The 15,522-nt window shown below is 35.1% G+C and overlaps 1 protein-coding gene and 1 pseudogene across 2 annotated transcripts in view; both read left to right on the plus strand.

The window, feature by feature from the left end:
• Positions 1-15,522, plus strand: part of DEUP1 (deuterosome assembly protein 1) — a 139,400-nt gene that overhangs the window by 105,145 nt on the left and 18,733 nt on the right. The window lies entirely within an intron of this gene.
• On the plus strand, positions 1,531-3,167 carry LOC103249930 (annotated as a pseudogene). Its single transcript, XR_503648.2, has one exon. The product of XR_503648.2 is annotated as an actin-related protein 2 pseudogene (transcript).

Raw genomic sequence — 15,522 nt, forward strand, 5'->3', positions numbered from 1 at the left:
TTCCAGAGTCTCCTCTCTGGGTTGACAGTGATCAACCTCAGAGAGGTGCTGAATTTGCCCCTTAGTCTCAGGGAATAGCTCCACTGTTCGTGTGGCAGGCCAGAGCCTGTCTCCACCCAGTTACTAGGACAAAGGTGGTAGGGATGTCTTTGCATCTTGTCCTCCAAAGGGACTTGGTGATAGGTTCCTCTGGTGTATTTTCTCCACTTTCCAAGAATTTTATTTTCATTTATTTTAATATTTGTATCTGTTCTTTGTGATGCAAGATAAATTGTCATCTCTTTAAAATAACTTTATATCTATAAGATGTTTTTGTAAGCCTTGTGGTAACTACAATGCAAAAGACTGTAATGGATTCACTAAAAGTAAAAAGATTAATTAAAACATATTATTAGAGAAAATCACTTAACTGCAAAGGAAGATTGTAAGAAAAGATGAGAGGAGTTACAAAATAGCCAGAAAACAAGGAACAAAACAGCAATAGTAAGCACTTATTTATCAGTAATAACACTGAATGTAAATACACTCAGTTGTCCAAAAGGCATAAAATGGCTGAATGGATAAAGAAACAAGACCCAACTAGATGTTGCCTACAAGAAACCCACTTCCCCTAAAAAGACACTATCATAGGATGATAGTGAAGGGGTGGAAGAAGAGAGGTCATGCAACTGGAAACCAAAAAAGAGCAGGATTACCTATATTTATCTCAGATAAAATAGACTACAAATCAAACACTATAAAAAGAGACAAAGAAGATCACTACATGATGATAAAAAGATCACTTCAACAAGAAGACATAACAATTATAAATATCTATGCACCCAACCACCAGAGCTCCCAAATATATAAAGCAAACATTAACAGATCTAAAAGGAGAAATAGACTACAAAACAATAATAGCAGGGAACTTTAAAACACTACTTTCAGTAATGTATAGATCATCCAGACATAAATTCAACAAAGAAACATCAGAGTTAAATGACACATACCTAATAGGCCTAAGTGACATTTATAGAACATTTTATCCAACTACTGCAGAATACACTTTCTTTTCATCAGCACATGGAACATTCTCCAAAATAGAGCATATCTTAGGCCACCAAATAAATCTGAAAAAATTCAGAAAAGTTGAAATCCTATCAAGTATCTTTTCTGACCACAATGAAATAAAACTAGAAACCAATGAGAAGAACCTCAAAATCTACAAAAAACGTGGAAATTAAACATCATGCTCCTGAATGATCAATGGATCAATGAAGAAATTAAGAAGAAAATTTTTTAAATGTCTTGAAACAAACAAAAATGGAAGTACAACATATCAGTATCTATGGGATACAGCAAAGGCAGTACTAAAAAGGAAGTTTATAGCATTAAACACCTATATCAAAAAAGTAGAAAGATTTCAAATAACAGTGATCAACCTCAAAGAACCAGAAAAGTAAGAACAAACTAAACCTAAATTTAGTAAAAGGGGAAATAAAGATTAGCTCAGAGCTAAATGAAGGTTAAAAAAAATACAGAAGAGGAAGGAGGGGCCGTGAAGAGGGAGGAGGAGGAAGAGAGAAGGGCCGGGCAGCGGCATTTGTAGGTTGTGCGGCGGCATCGGCGGCTCTCCCCCGGGCGAACGATGGATAGCCAAGGCAGGAAGGCGGTGGTGTGTGACAACGGCACCGGGTTTGTGAAGTGTGGATATGCAGGATCTAACTTTCCAGAGCACATCTTTCCAGCTTTGGTTGGAAGACCTATTATCAGATCAACCACCAAAGTGGGAAACATTGAAATCAAGGATCTTATGGTTGGTGATGAGGCAAGTGAATTACACTCAGTGTTAGAAGTTAACTACCCAATGGAAAATGGCATAGTACGAAATTGGGATGACATGAAACACCTGTGGGACTATACATTTGGACCGGAGAAACTTAACATAGATACTAGAAATTGTAAAATTGTACTCACAGAACCGCCTATGAACCCAACCAAAAACAGAGAGAAGATTGTAGAGGTAATGTTTGAAACTTACCAGTTTTCTGGCGTGTATGTAGCCATTCGGGCAGTTCTGACTTTGTATACTCAGGGTTTATTGACTGGTGTAGTGGTAGACTCTGGAGATGGTGTAACTCACATCTGCCCAGTGTATGAAGGCTTTTCTCTCCCTCACCTTACCAGGAGATTGGATATTGCCGGGAGGGATATTACCAGATACCTTATCAAGCTCCTTCTGTTGCGAGGATACGCTTTCAACCATTCTGCTGATTTTGAAACAGTTCGCATGATTAAAGAAAAACTGTGTTATCTGGGATATAATATTGAGCAAGAGCAGAAACTGGCCTTAGAAACCACAGTATTAGTTGAATCTTATACATTCCCGGATGGACGCATTATCAAAGTAGGGGGAGAGAGATTTGAAGCACCGGAAGAAGCTTTATTTCAGCCTCACTTGATCAATGTCGAGGGAGTTGGTGTTGCTGAATTGCTTTTTAACACAATCCAGGCAGCTGACATTGATACCAGATATAAACACATTGTGCTTTCTGGAGGGTCTACTATGTACCCTGGCCTGCCATCACAGTTGGAACGAAAACTTAAACAGCTTTACTTAGAACGAGTTTTAAAGGGAGATGTGGAAAAGCTTTCTAAATTTAAGATCCGCATTGAAGATCCACCCCGCAGAAAGCACATGGTATTCCTAGGTGGTGCAGTTCTAGCAGATATCATGAAAGATAAAGACAACTTTTGGATGACCCGACAAGAGTACCAAGAAAAGGGTGTCTGTGTCCTGGAGAAGCTGGGTGTGACCGTTTGATAAACTCCAAAGCTTGTGCCCATCACACTCCTCAATGCTTTCTTTTTTTCCTTTATTACCAATCTTTGAACTCATTCAACTCCAGGACATGGGAGAGGCCTCCCAGTGCCCTTTGACTGGAAAGGTCAAGTTTTATTATGGTATCTTGGGGAAGCTTTGCTAAATTTTGTAATGTGGGTAAATCTGACTGTTTAATTCAGCGGCTTCCCTACAGACACAAGAGGGCTAAGGGTCCTGTCTGCTGCTTTGTTTCTCCTAAGTAGGCTTTAGATCATTCCTGTAGGCTTCCTGTTTTCACTTTACTGCTCTAATGCTGCTAGTTTTAGTCCTTAGCACACTAGGTGGTTTGCTTTTATTCACATAAGAAAAACTTTAGCAGGAGCTTTTACATATTACTGGGTGGGGGGAGGTGGGCAGCTGCTGAACCCTTTAGGGCATTTCTTCCATAGTGTGGCGCTTTCAGCAGTTGCTACTGCCGCTTTGGGTACCTTAAAGCTTCTCAAGTTAACATCTTAGGGAAATGTTAGGTTCAGGACTAAAGTGTTTTGGGTGGGTTTTTGTCGGGGGGACAGGGCAATGGGTGATGTTTTGATTTTGATTTTTGAGGTTTTCTCTCTGGGGTACATAAGAGGAACTTTATTTACAGTACTTTGATTTGGCAGGTTTTCTTCTACTTTTGCTCTGCCTGGAACTGTTTCCATATGATATAAAAAGCAAGGGTAGTATTCCATTACCATGTGGCTTAGGGATTTGTTTTTAAAAATCAACCACATTAGCTGGGACTAGACTCCCTAGAATCTATCAATGGAAAAGTAACATTTAAAAATGTTTCTGATAACTCGGATTATAGATAAAATAAGTGCTTAAGAGCTGGTGTTCTCTAAATGCTTCTGTTTATTTCAGAAGCATTAAGGTAACGTAGTGCCAAGTACCATCCTTGCAGATTATTATTTATATAACTGATTAGTGCTTATTTAATAAGCAGGTGCTTAATTACTGGCAGTAGGTTATAATTGTTGGGTTAAAAATAATATTGGGATATGGGACTTGTTGCCAGTTGGGTAATCTTCATTAGTTTTTTTGGTTTTGATTTGAAACCTGGAAGTGGAGTAAAATTTGACTACTTAAAGTGTTAGCCAAAAAAAAAAAAAAAAATCAAGATTTAAATTTGTGTTTGTACTGAGAAACTAATCATAACTGCTAATTCTCAGTCATCTTTTATGTTTGAAAGAAGAGTAGCTGGTATTTTTTAAATGTTAGCAGACTTTCCTGCCTCTGTAAGAAAATCCTATTTATGAATCCTGTTGTTATTGCTTGGCACCTGAAAAAATATTAAGTAGTATCCATACATCAATTCTTTCTAAATTTGAAAAATAAAATAATAAGAAGTTATATTACACTAATTACAAAATGCAGGTTCTGGAAGGGAAATACGTTTTCTTTCCTTTTAAAACTTCTATTTTACTAATAATGACTTTAAAAGAAGAGGTTTAATTTTTTGGGTGATTGAAATCATAATTTATTGGCTTGTGAGCCTCTTTTTATGAAAAAATATAATTAGTTTATATGAAATAAGCTTCTGTTAATAGTGAGCATTTTTGTCTGTTTTACCTCAATTTTAACAAGTAAGTTTGCCTGCATGCTGGACATACTTCAATACACATGAATAGCCCGTGAATAAAGTCTACTAGATTTTGGGAACATGGGTCTCAGAGTCGCTTTGGAATTCTAAAGTGTTCTTAAATCATGTTCTTATAGAATTGGGCTTGTTAAAGGACATATATATAGGACCAGTACCTACTGGCGGCTCAGTTCAGGGAAATGGATTGACTCTTGGCCTTTGGTCATGATTTTAAAATATGGGGTAGAAAACAACAAAGAATGGGATGGATTCTTAAATAAAACCGAAAGAACATTTATCATTTGTCCCTTGAACTTAGAATTTGTTTTTTTATTTCATTATTCTGCCAGCAAAAATGACAGTTAAAATGGTATATTAATGTATATATGTTATAATTTAGAGATTCCATTTTATAATTTTCCTATTCCAAGGTGAAATAATGCGTTTAAGAGTTTGGGAGTTGGGTAGAGTATTATATTTGAGTTGTCAGGTATGAATTCCTCAGAAATTTTTTTTTTTAATTCTGTTTTAAAAGAGATCTGATTTTCAGCTCTTGAAACTATTATTCCTTAAATTCCCAATAACACAATTGTTTTATTTTAAATTTAGAATTGCCAGTGCCTTGACCTTTGAGAAGTGTTTCTTAGAAATAGGACCTACATTTAAACTTTTTTCTTTAAAATGTGGTATTGGATGTTAATGTTTACACAGTTCTGAGCACTGTGAATATCTGGAAAGTATTTTGAGACATAACGGAAAACTAAACATTCTAAATTTACCATGAATATGCTTCTTTTTGATTCATAAAATAAAATCACATTTTTCAAAAAAAAAATACAGAAGAGCAATGAAATGAAAAGTTGAGTTTTTGAAAGATAAAATTGACAAACCTTTAGCTAGGCTAATCAAGAAAAAAAAGAAGGTCCAAATAAAATCAGAAATGAAAACTGAGACATAACAACTAAGACCTCAGAAATATAAAAGTCATTATACTATTATGAACAACTATACACCAACAAATTTGAAAACCTAGAAGAAATGGATAAATTCCTAGACACATGCAACCTACCAAGAATGAACTATGAAGAAATAGAAAACCTCAACAAACCAATAACAAGTAATAAGATAAAAGTCATAATAAAAAGTTTCCCATCAAAGAGAAGCTGAGGACCTGTGACTTGGATGCTAAATTCTACCAAACACTTAAAGACTAACTGATAAAACACTTCAAAAAAAACTGAAGAGGAGGTGATACTTCCAAACTCATTCTAAGAGGTCAGCATTTTCCTGATATCAAAACCAGACAAGATACAACAAAGAAGAGAAAACTACAGATTGATATCACTGATAAATATAGAAGCAAAAATTCTCAACAAAATTCTTTCCAATCAAATTCAACACACAAAAAGATCATTCCCCATGATTAGGTGGGATTCATTCTAAGAATGTAAGAATGGTTCAACATATGCAAATTAATAAGTGTGATACATAATATTAACAAAACTTGTGATTATCTCAATAGATGCTAAAAAGCATTCAATAAAATTCAATATTCCTTTCTCATAAAAACTCTCATCGGGCCGGGCTCGGTGGCTTAGCCTGTAATCCCAGGACTTTGGGAGGCCAAGGCGAGTGGATTGCCTGAGCCATGGGTTTGAGACCAGCCTGGACAATTTGGTGAGACCTTGTCTCTACAAAAAATTTTAAAAATTTAAAAATTAGCTGGGCGCAGTAGCACGTGCCTATAGTTCCAGCTGCTTGGAAGGCTGAGGTAGAAGGATCACCAGAGCCCAGAAGGTCGACACTGGGTGGCTGTGTGCATGCCACTGCCCTCCAGCCTGGGTGACAGGGTGAGACTCCATCTCAAAAAAAAAAAAATACCTCTCATCAAGCTAGGTATAAAAGAACCATAACTCAAAATAATAAAGATCATATATGACAAACACACCATCAAAATCATACAGAATGGGAAAAATTGAAAGGTTTTCTTCTAAGATCTGAAACAAGACAAGGATGGCTAATTTGACCACTCGTTTTTCTTTTTCTTTTTTTTTTTGAGTTGGAGTGTCTCACTGTGTCACCCAGACTGGAGTGCAGTGGCCGCTCCCGGCCACCGCAGCCTCGACCTGCTGGGCTCCAGTGATCCTTCTGCCTCAGCCTTCCAAGTAGCCGGAACTACAGGCGTGCGCTACCACGTCCGGCTGATTTTTTGATTTATTGTAGAGATGAGATCTCGCTGCCCAGGTGGGTCTCGAACCCACGGGCTCAGTCAATCCACTCACCTCAGCCTCCCAAAGGCACGGGATTATAGGCTGAGCCACTGAGCCCGGCTGACCACTTGTTTTCAACATAATACTCAAAGTCCTGGCTGGAGCAGTTAGGCAAGAGAAAAAAATAAAGGGCATCCAAACTGGAAAGGAAGAAGTGAAATTAGTCTTGTTGACTGATAACATGACGTCTAATAAAACCTAAAGACTCCACCACCCATATGACCCTGCAATCCCCCTACTGGGAATATACCCTGAAGAACACAAATCACTCTATAAAAAAGATACCTGCACACATATGTTTATCGCAGCATTGTTCACAATAGCAAGAACCTGGAAACAACCATGCTGCCCATCAAAAGAGGACTGGATTAAAAAAATGTGGTACATATACACGATGGAATACTACGCAGCCATAAAAAAGAACAAAATCATGAATTTCGCTGCAACCTGGATGGAACTAGAGTCTATAATACTGAGTGACCTCTCACAAAAACAAAAATCCGAATATCACATGTTCTCACTCATATAATGGACCTTGAACATCCAATGCAATACTATGAGAAAATGACGGATGGTACTGGGAAACTATGGGGGGAAGGGGGATGGGATTAACAGTAGCAAATATCTGTCGGGGGATGGGAAAACACTTCTTATCTACAGGGTGCCTGAATGAAACGTCATTGTACACCTAACCCTTAACTGTACCCCACAAAACCATAATAAAAAATACTGATTAATGAAAAAAAAAAAAGACTCCACCACAAAACTGTTAGAACTTATAAATTCAATAATTTAAAAAAATAAAGTTGCAGGATACAAAAACATACATAAATAAGGAGTGTTTTTATACATCAGTAGTGAACACTCTGAAAAAGAAATCAAGAAAACAATCTCATTTACAATAGCTACAAAGAATATAAAATGCCTAGGAATAAATTTAACCAAAGAAGTAAAAGATCTATATAAGGAAAACTACAACACTCTGATGAAAGAAATTGAAGAGGATTCCCAAAACATGGAAAGATATTCCATGTTCAAGAATTAATATTATTAAAATGACACTACTACTCAAAGCAATTTACAGACTCAGTGCAATCCCTATCAAATACCAATGACATTCTTCACAGAAATGGGAAAAAAATTTGTATAGAACCACAAAAGATCCTGAATAGCCAAAGCTGGAAGCATCACACCACCTGATGCCAAAATATACTACAAAGCAAATCAGCATGGTACTAGCAAAAAACAGACACAGAGACTAAGGAACAGAATAGAGAACCCAGATAAAAATCCATACATTTACAGCCAATTCGTTTTCAACAAAGGCACCAACAGCAACCAGTGAGTAAAGAATCTCTTCAATAAATGGTACTGGGAAAACTGGAAACCAGACCCTATCTCTCACTATATATAAAAATCAAGTCAAATTTATTAAAGACTTAAATCTAAGGCCTGAAACTATGAAAGTAATAGAAGAAACATTGGAGAAATGTCCCAGGACTTTGGTCTGGGCAAAGACTTTTTGTGTAAGACCTCTACAAAGTGAAAAAACAACTCATAGAATGGGAGAAAATATTTGCAAACTATTCATTTGACAAGGAATTAATAACCAGAATATATAAGAAGCTCAAACAACTCAATAACAAATAAACAAGTATATTAAAAATGAGCAAAACATCTGAACGGATATTTCTCAAAAGAAACCACACACACAGTCAACAAGTATATTAAAAAGTACTCAACATTACCAATCATCATCAGAGAAATGTATTTCAAAACTACAGTGAGATATCATTTCACCCAGTTAAAATGAATTTTACCAAAAAGACAGGTAATAACAGATGCTAGTGAGGATATGAAGAAAGGAGAACCCTTGTACACTATTGGTGAGAATGTAATTTAATACAGCCCCTATGGAGAACAATATGGAGTTTCCTCAAAAAACTGAAGAGAAAAAAAAGAACTAACATATGATCCAGCTATCTCAGTACTGAGAATATATCCAAAAGAAAGGCATCAAAGATACCTGCATTCCCATATTTATTGCACCATTATTCTCAATAGCCAAAATATGGAATCAACCTGAATGCCCATCAATGGATGAATGGATAAAGAAAATGTGGTATATGTACACAATATACCAGAAAATAAGGATGAAATTCTGCAATTGCAGCAACATGAATAGATGGGGATCATTATGTTAAGTGGAATTAGCCAAGTACATAAAGACAAATATCATGTGTTCTTGTGCACATGTGGGAACTAAAAAAGTGGATTATTATTATGATGATAGAGAGTAAAATGGTGGATACTAGATACTGGGAAGGATTGGGGTGAGGGAGAGAGGAGAAGTTGATTAATGGGCACAGCTATATAGTTTGATAGAAGAAATATGACCTAGTAGGGTGACACTGATTTGACCTATGAATGTACTAAAGTATCCCATGTACACTGAATGTATGTACATGCATCAATAAAAAAATTAAAATATGTGTATATGAGATTTATATATAGTTCTCTCCTTTTCTACTTGGTTTAAAATTATGCTGGATTTATGACATAAATTGGTAACTTTCCCTATGAGTTGCCCATAATAGTTAAGTTATTGAAGTTATTCATTCTAGAAAGGTTAGAAGAAATTTAAATATGAAACCATCTGGACCTGCTGTAGCTTCATTTATTTTTTCATTCTCTTTTAGAATACTTGGTATATTCAGATTTCACTAGTTACTTTCTTCTTAGGTTATTTTGGTAATTTGTATTTTTCTAGGAAATCTTAACCCATTTCAACTTTTTTTCTAGTTACAAAAGATAGTGATGTCCTACAACTTTTTTTAATCTCTTCTATATTCTGTGTTTATATTTTTTTTCTGATTCCTAAGCTTGTATAGTTCAGCATAGTCTCTTTTTTGTTGTAACTCTGACTCACAAGGGGTTTATTTTATTAGTATTTAAAAGTATAGCTTTTGGCTTTTTCTTTTCATACATTTTTCTATTTTTTTTTTTTTTTTTTACCTTTTATCAGTAGCTTTCTCTTCCTGATTTATTTTAATTTGGTACACTTTTTCTAATTTATTAAAATGAAGAAAACTTTCCCATATCTGTTAATGTGTTAAAATCCCATAATTAGGGAGAAAAATCCCATAATTAGATAACTAATTCTTTCTAAATAATTGGAATGGATAAATAAACATAGAATTAAAAGCTGGTGCTGAAATTTTACCTTAGACAACAAGAAACAAAATATTTACATTATTATTTTTAAGTCTTCTAAAGTATATGATATTTGGATAATATTAAAATAATTACTTTTTCCTTTTGAGACAAGGAAATTATTGATCTTAAGGCTGGTCATTTCTAACTAAATATAGCTTGGGAATTTTTTTGCTTGACTGTGAAGCTCCCTGCTCATTTCCACTTAGGGAAAGAAAGTCTAGCACTGGCACCCGCACAGTGGTGGAAATGGTGGCCCTGCACTCAGCCACGATCTGGTATATGTATGGGCTAATTTTGCAGCTTCATTTTCCTCTGGGGAATGTATCGATGGAACTAACTACCTGGCGTCTTAGAGTTTGTAGGTTTCACTGACATATATAGAACAGTGAGGGAACTAACTGGGGGCTCCTGACTCTGAAAGCAGTGCTTCCCTTGGATTCAGACAGAAACTCAACTGCCTGGAACAATGTGAGGGAACTTCTTTTATTCTGCTCCTGGGTAGCTAAGAAATAATCAGGCCCATTGTGTTCATTCTTTAATCTCATATTTACTTAGTCTTATAATTGTACTTATTACTTGTTCTTTAAGAAAGTTGTAATAAAATCAGATTTCATCACAACTCAGAATTTGTGGTAAACTTTAAGAAGATTAATTTGGCTTTCACTGTCCATAAAGTTTGCTAGATAAAATAGTAGTATAAAAAATCAGTACCCTCCCAGTGATTATAAAATATCCACATACCTACTGAAAATTAACATACTGGCCATAAAGTGTGATTAAAGCTAGTCTTTCTTCAGAAATATTTTGTTAGCCTAATTATTATTGTTGGATATATATAAGTAAAAAGAAAAACTATGCATGCAAACTGTTATTATTCAGACATTTCAATAATTCTATTGGCCTCATTCTAGTCTGCTGAAGTAATAAGCACCAGGAGGTTTTGCCATTTCAAACATAAATAAGTGGATTAAAACTTTGAAACTAAAATTTTGAAAGAAACAAAAATTGAATGCTAGTATAAAAGGAACCATCAAAAATACAGAGGTAGATTTAATTAATATATTTTTCTACATGATAATCATCTAGTGGGGGATGTATTTCTGAAATCACTAGCAAAGTATTTAAGAAAAACATGAAATCAGAGAGAGCCCCTAAAATGTAATTGTCAAGGAATATGAATAAGTTCTTAAATATTAAACTTACATATACATTACTTGTGTAATTCTTTCAAGTCATATAACACTTATTTAATTATGACACATTTAGAAAATTGTGAGTTTTTTTAATTACTATCATTCTTAGTTACTTTAAACCAACACGGGATCAAAAATAATCAGAGAAAATCTAATTTTATAGAAAAAAATAAAATTGTAACTGAGCAGCAATTATCAATAATTATATATTTTGACTGGTAGATATCTTAATCAAATTTTGGCCAGGTACAGTGGCTGTAGTCCCAACACTTCGGGAGGCTGAGGTGGGAAAACTGCTTGTGCCCAGGAGTTTGAGACCAGCCTGGCTGTTCAATATAGCGAGACCTTGTCTCTACAAAAAAATGAAAAAATTAGCCAGGTCTGGTGGTGCTCACCTACAATTCCAGCTATTCAAGAGGCTGAGGTGGTATGATCACTTGAACCCAGCTGGTCAAGACTGCGGTGAGCCATAATTATGTTGCCGCACGCCTGCCTGGGCAACAGAGTGAGACTCTGACTCAGAAAAGAAAGAAAAATAAAGTCAGATTTTTAATCATATGTACAACCTTTCCTGACAAGATCTGCCCATATGAATTTTTTCCTTATAGGGGGCAAATTTTCATAAGACTGCCTCCTTTACAGTCACCGCAAATCTACTCTAATTTTAGAAGAAGCATTTCTCACTCTTTTAAAGCAAACGACTACAGATTGCTCTTTTATCTGCATTTTTGTCTCTCAAAAGACTAAATGTTGCAAAATCCTAAAGGCAAAGTTCTAACAAGGAGAGAAGTGCCTTCAATGGCTTCCTTTTTTGAAGAGCTCCTTGGCCATTAGATTTAGACAATAGTTCCTGTATTGCTTTGTGGAAAATCTTGCCCTCCTGAAACATTTTCTTCCATTTTTCAAAAGTGAGACCTTAATACATATTTACTAAACCTCCATAATATATTGGACAGGAAACAGAAAATGTAATAAGCAGACTTGGCCTTTGAGGCAAAAAACAAAATAAACATTCTAATACCTAATATATATACGTGTGTGTGTGTGTGTATATACACTTTTTAAACAATGTTGATACTAATATGATAGTATATGAATAAATTTAAATGTGCAAATAGTCAAAAATATTAGAAAATTTAGGATGATTTAATGGAATGCTAGTCCAAATGAATATCACTCAAAGCCTTAAATTTAGAAACTTCAAAAAGAAAGTTCTAAGCTGTAATCATTTATAGTCTTATGGACTTTGAATCATAGATATTTGGATCTTCAAAAAGGATATATTATTCAAGTTGTGTTTTTTGTGCTAACTTATTACCTTCCCTCTGAAAACAGAGATGTATTGTTGAATTAGCAGCTACAGAATTCGTGGATATTCAAATCAGAGGACTAGAAAGGACTATGCAGAGTCATTTGAAACATTTTAATGAATTTTTAATTGTGAAACTATATCATATTTATTTAAAACTTAGTGAAGTTTTAGACACTCCCTAGGGAATGTCTTACAGCATTTAATTAAAACATCTTCAGAAATCTTTGTTCTTACTCTAAACCTCTCATTTTTTATTTAAACACATTTTGTAATCTATTCTTAGGACACACTATAATTGAGTGGCAACTACAAGATAGTAAAACTTTTTTTTTAAGATTTTTATGGTAAAATTTATTTATTTATTATTTTAAAGATATGGGGTACAATCCAGGGTTAGGTACATAAGTGGTCATTGTACAGGTGAAGTTTGGACCTCCCAGTGATCCTCACTTCACCTGTTTTGAGATCGGGCACACTTATTAATGTTGTGTACTTCCTCTCCCTCCCCTGGCAGTAACTGCCAGTCCTTTTCATGTAGTATTATGATAAATGTTCAGGGTACTTACAGAGATCAGAGAATCAATGGATAGAATTAATAAAAACCAAGAAATGCAGAGTCCAAAATTAAATGAAATTGCAATAGAGTTGGACAGATTCAAGAAAGCATATTTAGAAATAACAGAAATAAAGAACCCCAATCCAAGAAATAAATAACAAACTGACAAGCATAGAAAGCAGAATTGACCAAGCAGAAGTAAGAATCTCAGAGCTGGAAGACCAAAATATGGAATTAAATCAATCTATATTAAATATAGAAAAAAAACTTAATTAGAAACTCTCCAAGAGATGTGCAATTTTATCAAGAAGCCAACATCTGATCAGCATACCTGAAATAGAAAGAGAAAACAGAAAACATCTTGGAACAAACATTCCATGAGGTAATTTAAGAAAACTTTCCTCATCTCACCGGAAACACAACTATACAAGCACAAGAGATTCAGAGAACCCTTGTAAGACATCTTATGAGAAGACCAATTCCTAGACACATTTGCCTATACAAAATATGTATAAAAGAAAAATTCTAAAGGCAGCAAGGAAAAATGATCAGACTTCCTACCAGAGAAGACTAGTTAGAATTGCTCCAGACTTATCTGCAGAAACACTACACACCAGAAGAGACTGGACCCTAATCTTTAATGTTCTCAAAGATAAGCAATTTCAACCAAGAATTTCCTACCCAGTCAAGGTAAGCTTCATCAGTGATGGACAATTAAGATCCTTCCCAGATAGCCAACCCCTAAGAGAATGTGCTGCCTCCAGACCAGCTCTACAGGAGACACTTAAAAAGGTGCTGTGCACAGAAGAAAAAGAAACAAAGGAAAGACCATACACTTCACAAACAAACAGAATCAACAGAGCACATAGCACACCTGCAAAAATGAAAACTCACACATATTAATGCAGAAGTTAAAAGAAAACAAAACAACCTTATAAGAGCTGTATGACAGGAACAAAACTCTCACATTTCAATAATCAGCCTGAACATGAATGGACTAAATGCACCACTGAAAAGACATAGAATGGCAAACTGGATAAAAGAGCACAATCCAACAATATGCTGCCTCCAGGAACCTCATGACAAAGGACACCCACAGACTTAAAGGATAGAGAATAAACTTTCAGGTGAGTGGGGGAAAAAAAAGGCAGGCATTGCAATCTTAATATCAGACAAAACAGCCTTCAAGCTATAAAAATTCTAAAAGTTACAGAAAGACACTAGATAATTATAAAAGCCTCAATCCATCGATAAGAAATATCCATTTTAAATATATAAGCACCCAACTCAGGAGCCCCAGGATTTATAAAGCAACTACTAAGTAAACTAAAAAAGGACATTGACTCTAACACTATCTTAACTGTAGACTTAAATACCCCACTAATAACCCTAGACAGATCATCAAGGCAAAAAATCAATGAGAAGATCCAGAACCTCAACTTTACATTTGACCAAATGGACTTAATAGATACCTACAGAACACTCTACCCAACAACCATGGAATATACATTCTACTCATCACCACATGGAACATACTCCAAGATTGACCACATCTTCAGCCGTAAATCAAGTATAAACAAATTTCACAAGATCAAAATACTGTCATGCACCTTCCCAGACCACAGTGGACTAAAAATAAATATTGTCACCAACTAGATCCTCCAAAATACACAAAGACATGGATACTAAACAGCATGATACTGAACAACTCCTGGGTCAACACAGAAGTCAAAATAGAAATTAAAAGATTCTTGGAAACAAATGAAAACAAAGACACATCTTACCAAAACCTCTGGGATGCCATGAAATCAGTAGTAAGAGGGCAATTTATTAACTCTACACACACACATCAAGAAACAGATCACAAATAAAAAACCTAGCAAATCATCTACGGGAGCTGGAAAGGAGCTGGAAAGGCAAGAACACCAAAGCCCTAACTTCAGCAGAAGAATCCAGATCGCCAAAGTAAAAGCCCAAATATGGTGCATATTAAACAAAAATATCATAAAACTTTCTAATGATACTTTTGCTCAAACCTGTGTGGTACTGGCAAAATTTCAGCTGTAAGATGAGTAGGATATCATGATCCAGAATCAGACCTCAATCTATATGGCCTTAGCATATAATTTGTTGCATCATCCAACAGTGGAGAAATGAGTTTTTAAATCAATATGTGATTGGAACAATTACAATAATTAATTATAAATTTTTAGTCTCCTCAATTTATACAGAATTAATCCCAAATAGAATAATATCCCAAATAAAAAAGAATTAAGTGAAAAATAATGAACAAATAGAAAACAATACAGTGAATATTACCTTTTCAGATGAAAATAAAACAAACATAAAAGCAAGGAAGAAATCACACACAAAGAAGACTGATAGATATCACTCAATAAAAAATAAAAAACATACATTTTGGTCAGGATCGGTGCTCAGCCTGTAATCCCAGCACTTTGGGAGGCCGAGGTAAGTGGATTGTCTGAGCCCGCAGGTTCGAGACCAGCCCAGGAAACTTGGCAAGACCTCTTCTCTACAATAAAAATCAAAA

Source organism: Carlito syrichta, unplaced genomic scaffold, assembly GCF_000164805.1.
Source record: "Carlito syrichta isolate Samal-C Ts95f unplaced genomic scaffold, Tarsius_syrichta-2.0.1 Scaffold124506, whole genome shotgun sequence".
Classification (NCBI taxonomy): Eukaryota; Metazoa; Chordata; class Mammalia; order Primates; family Tarsiidae; genus Carlito; species Carlito syrichta.